Here is a 5,717-nt window from a genome sequence, read left to right as displayed (position 1 = left end):
TTTAGCCTAGATCCCTCACCCTTTTATAGATGAGGAAACAAGTTCTGACAAGCTCAGTAGCCTGACTCTAAGGACAGTCAGCAGTTACAGAGAGGATTACAGCACCTCTTTTATGCAACTTAAACCAGACTATCTGCTACAATGCTGGCTAGAACTACTTTTCTTCTCTCTTCTTTATCCTAAGCACCATTCATATATTTAATAAATCATCTTTTAAATGATCATATTGGGATCACTTAAAAAGTCCTGGGAACTTAACAGTCATCTTTCACTTCATTATTTAATCTTGTACAATTCTTACAAAAGTGATTGAAGTAATCTGAACACCTGTTTCTCCTATATACCTCAAGCAAAGAGTGCCAAACTTGATTGAGTAGGAAAAAAAAAAAGAGAGGGCCTATGCAAGAATGTTAAGACTGAAAGCAAACTGGCAAGTATTTGGAGAATAGATGTCCAGCAAGTGTTGAAGGCTAGGTAGAGTACATGTCCTAAAAAACACACACCACTGAATACCCTGAAGCTCACTCCTATATGGCAAAATAACAATTGACTAAAAGTGGTAGGGACAGCTCTGCATTCTAGATACAGTTCCTTATACAGAAGACAGACAGAAAAGTGCTCCCAAGGAAGCATTCACCCTCCCGCTCGCTCAGTGATCACCACCAACCTCCTTCAGAGGAGGACCTCACAGAATGTCAGTGTATTTCTAGGATATACTAAGACCAGGCTGAGAGCGTCTACTTGGTTCAGATAGTTGATCCAAATAATTTAGGCTTGAAAAACAACTTTTCTCAAGAGATGAGTTGACTCTTGTCTTCAAATCTTGACCGTGCCTTGCCTACAAAGGTATCAGTTAACACCTATGGACTTTTGAAGAGAATATTGCATTATTTCTTTTCTTTCTTGAGAGTCGTTTTTTCACCCCCCTTGTTTGAAAGGTTTGCAGTACTTTGCTTCCATCGGAGCCAGAAAATTGTCCATTTTCTTTTGCCGATGCTTTTGTCTGCTCTGAATGGCTGCTTTCAAGTTATGCACTCCTTCATTAAGCCCCAACTCCTTCCTGCTCATTTCTGCATCTTTAGCCTCTTCCTGAGGCCTCCTTTTCCTTGCATTCATCTTCTCTTCGATTCTTTGACGAAGGCATTATAGGATGGGGCCTCTCCAGCATCAACGGCTTGTTGAATAATGTGCCTCATCCTGGGTTCCTCTGCGTATTGCCCACACAGCACAGACTCCATAATCTGATCCATGTCACCCTTGAAGTCCAGATGGGCCTGTTTAATAACAGTCAGCTCTTCTTCAGAACCTTTGTATGTCTCCTCAAAATCCTGAATGTTTTCCAGAGGTATCTTTTTAAAGAGTAATCTCCAATAGGTCTCCCAGTCCCGGTCTTGGCTGAGCACATCAGAGTCCTCGTCCACTGTTACCTGTTCATCGTATAATGTTCTCTGTTCTTCGTCACTCAGAACGGAGTAGACCTTCCCAGGGATTGAGCTGGACCGTGGCGCCGCCGGCGGGCCCCGGGGCCTGTGTCTAGAACTGTGTTGGAAGCTGTATCTAGAATGCAGATCTGTCCCTACCACAGCTGCTACGCCTCGGAGCTTCCCGAGCCGGAGCGAACCCGCTCTATGGCCTCCGGCTGCGCGGACAACCCACCAGAAAGCTCAACGCTGAAGAACCGCTGACTTCAACCCTCCGCCACCCCCCGCTTAGACCTTTTAAATGAATGTCATTTATGTTTTACAAAAACGATCTATTAGAATATTTTATGATATAAAACATTTTTATATCATAAAATATTCACTTGATGATGTAAGCTTTCTTGATGAATAGGTTCTTGTGGTTGAATATTGATAGGTTCACAAAACATGATCAGTAAATGGTTGTTTAATACAATGGCTGGAATCCCGAAAGTGTTCATGAATTTCTTTCTCTGTTGAACCCATCTCTTAATTCCTTCTGCAGGATTAGCAGTATCTCCATCGGCTAATCTCATACCCTCCTTATTTCCCTCCTACACTCTTGTCCCTATCTCATCTTCCTGCCTGCAGCTTTATCCCTCTATAACCATTTTCTACTTTATCATCAGATTTTTTTTCTCAAATGAAATCTGATTATGTTGCTTCAGTGCTTATCTGGAGTGGCTCTCTGTTACCTACAGGGGAAAGTCTAAGCTATTATGTTGTGTGTATACGTTATTGTAATAGTTCAATTATTCCACAACTTTATGCTTTTCTACCTCCCCTTCCTGGTTTAAAATGCCCTCTCTAGTTCTATGCACTTGATGAGTTCATACAACTACTTAAACAAAATTGAGATTTTTTTTTTGAAGAAACATAATGGGTGAAAGCTCTTTAAGGTGTATATATAACCTTTTTAACAGGCTTGTTTTCAAGGTGAACCCTTATTTACATTCTTAAAGACATCTTCATTTCTTTTTTGTTCTTTGGAGAAAGCTTTAAATCACATCAATGACCTTCAATTATAAATAGCCCCCATGATTCTAGGAAATAAAATAAAAATATTATTAACCAGTTTTCCAACTTGAGAGACATGAGAGAGTTCAGAGAGAGTAAGAACTCCAAGTGTTTAATGAAGATATGAAATGTGAAACACCTAGTTAAGTAGTTCTTAATAATAATTATGACCAACCCAGTATGGTGCCAATTGGTATTTTATTATGCTATAAATCTTGTAGCCACTTTCCTACATAAATACTACATTGTGCAATTTAAACTATTTGCTGAAAGGGCTTGCCTGAAGCTACACAAAGGAAAAACAAAAACCAAAAGCCAAACAATTACTTTTATAAACAGAGGAATTCCTTCTAACACCTCACTTTCCAATTCAACTGGCACAGTGTACGTTCATTTTTTCCTGAGCTGTTTAAGATATTTGTGCATATAGTATTCTTAAGTGAATTAATTGAGAGGAGGGATCATGGCACATAAAGAGAGATGATTTGGTATTATAAGAATGTCAGTCACTGGAGGTCACAAAGACTGAATATATTATTAAATGGATGTTTATCCTCAATTACATCAGTAAAAAGATATAGTCAAATCTATACAGGCCACCTTTATGACTGTCTTGTGCAGACCAAAGCATAGATTTTCATTTCAACGGCTTTGCTTGGGCTATCTTCTGTAGAGTGAAGCATTTCTCGTGGCTATATTTCTATCCACTTCCCCTCAAAATGACAGTGGAACAGTAGGTACATTTTTACATGTATTAAAACATTTGAGCTCCTTCCCATGGGAACTGCCATCTTCCAATAATTTGCCAAAATGACTTAGCACAGAGGAGAGGCACCTGCCGTGTGTTTTCTAGGTCTTTTAGAAAACACGGAGTTGTTCTTTTGGCAATTTTCAGGAAAGGTGATACGGTAAACATTGAGGGAATGGACACTGTTCAGAAAGAAAGAAGCCACAAAGGCTACCTTGGCAAAACTGGGAGAGTTTGGCGTATACCCAGCGGGCTGTTAGCATTGCTGTAACAAGTTAAGGGCAATATCCTTGCCAAAAGAAAGAAAGAAGCCAAAGAGAAAGATATCTGGGTTCACTTGAAGCCCCAGCCTGCTCCACCCAGAGGAGCACAGTTTGTGAGCACCCATGTAAAGGGCCTGAGTGACTGGAACCTATTCCCTATGAATTCATGGATTGTAAAAGTTACATTTTTCCCCCCTTAATTGAATAGAATGTAGTATCTTCTCCCCCAAAGAAATACTTAGAGCAAACCTTATGTCCTAATTGATTAGGTAATATCTTTTCTATTAAAATTTAGTGTTTTTCTTGCTTAAAAAAAAGGAGCTTGAGCTACCTCTGGTTTGCACAGAACAGGATGATTTAAATATTGTGCTACCCTTCTGGCTCAATGAGTCGCCATGAACACAGAGTGTGCTGAATGGGCCAGATGCGGCTTCTTCAAGTCACTTTGCTCTTCCATATTCATAGAAAGCCTCCCTTGTTTGTCAGATCTATTTACTTCCTTCTATTATTATTTTTTTCTTGTTAATTATTAACATCCATTTTCCCTACTAATCTCTTCCCTCTGGATTTTTTCTTTAGAACTCCACTCATATTTAGCCAACTTCACTCATATTGTTTACCACTCCTGGAGATGAGGAAAAGATAAACAAACATAATTGGAGAGATTAAAAAGATAAACCAGAGATCTAGGGGTAGAGCTAAAGAAGCCAGAAATATAATGGGAAGCAAATTGTAGAGATACAGCTGAAGCTTTTTCTCTCTAGAGGAAACAAAATTCAATTCACAGATTAATAACTTGTTCTCCCTTCTGCCCGATACAAATTCTTCTAAATCAATGTGTGCTCAACCCTTTCTTGTAAGTTAGGACTCAGCTATAAATTGCTTTCTTTGAGGAGCTTTTCTTAATTTTCCCAATATAAAATGATGCCCCTTCATCACTTATATCACATCAACATTTTTTTAATGTCTGTACATCACTTGAGGTTATCTGAATATACTTGATATCATCATATATTGGCTTTCTCCTTCAAATAAAAAGTAACCTCCATGGGGACTAGATTCTTGTTTTTTGTTTGTTTGTTTTAACTCTGTCACTAGTATCCAAAGAAAAGACATACTCTTTATAAAGGTAGCTGTTTCTCTTCATAGAAAGCTATAATTTAATTAGAGAGTGGAATAACTAGGAAAAAACTTAATAGTACAAAGTACCTTGTGAGCCATCAGTCCAGGTTCAAGGATGAGAGGAGTTCATAAGGATAAAAACATTTGGGGAAGTCTTCCTAGGGGATGTGAACATTAAAAGGGCCTCTGAACAGGCAAGAAGAAGAAAGAGCGTTCCCAGGGAGGGGAATAACATGCACAGAGATACTGGGGTAAGAATTAGCCTTAAATGCTCCTAAGTGGTTTATTTCACATTACCTACTTCTAATTTCTGTCATGTAAGAGTTCCACTTGAGATTATCCTCCTGATTTTTTATAAATATGAAGCCAGATCTTTAACACCATGACTTCCTCAAGGAACTGGGTGTAAAGCCACCCCTTGTCTTTGTGCTCAAGGACAGCGGTCAGTTAGCCTGGGTTCAATGAAGTACTGTCTTTCTGACAAGACAGATGAGGCAAGAGCATTGTGAGGAGCGTTGTCGACTGTGTGGGCTGGGGCTTTCACACCACTGGTTTGTCAGACTAGTCTGGATTTCATTTGCAAAATCTTAAGTACATTTTTATGAGGATGTCTACCTGGACTGGCAAAAGAGTTTCTCACTATTGGCCAGGCCAGAGTTGTACACGTAGCTTTCACTCAGCTTTTGATTTAGAGGGTGACTGTCAATTTACCACTTTCTCCATCAGATAAAGCCCCTGTCTAAGGATCATTTTATTCCACACAGTGTTTAGTTAGTGGAAGGGAGGCAGCTAAGTACAAAATTTTCCATATTGGGGAGCAGGGAATTAACACAATTTTTTCTTGAGACTACGTTTGATATTGTGTATTTGTGACTTTGTGGGGATGCATGTGTGTGTTCTATGTTTGGTGAGTGTGTGTTTTCCTGGTCATTTTCTTCTTTTATTGCCATAGTGACAGAACTTTGCCCTTCTGGGACTGCACAATGTCAAAATAGAAAGCAATCCATTTTGAAATGGCTATTTCAAACAATAAATGCCTGGTGGAGATGTTGCCACTAGTAGGAAAGAAAAGGAATACAGATAGTAAACTACTAAATATCTAAATGT

At 39.1% G+C, this 5,717-nt stretch overlaps 1 pseudogene; it reads right to left on the bottom strand.

The window, feature by feature from the left end:
- Positions 1-887: 887 nt before the first annotated feature.
- On the bottom strand, positions 888-3,488 carry LOC110145726 (dnaJ homolog subfamily C member 9 pseudogene; annotated as a pseudogene).
- Positions 3,489-5,717: the final 2,229 nt, after the last annotated feature.

Source organism: Odocoileus virginianus, chromosome 29 (genome assembly GCF_023699985.2).
Source record: "Odocoileus virginianus isolate 20LAN1187 ecotype Illinois chromosome 29, Ovbor_1.2, whole genome shotgun sequence".
Lineage (NCBI taxonomy): Eukaryota > Metazoa > Chordata > Mammalia > Artiodactyla > Cervidae > Odocoileus > Odocoileus virginianus.
Note: the sequence above shows the minus strand (reverse complement) of the source record. Positions and strands in the feature narration are given on the sequence as shown.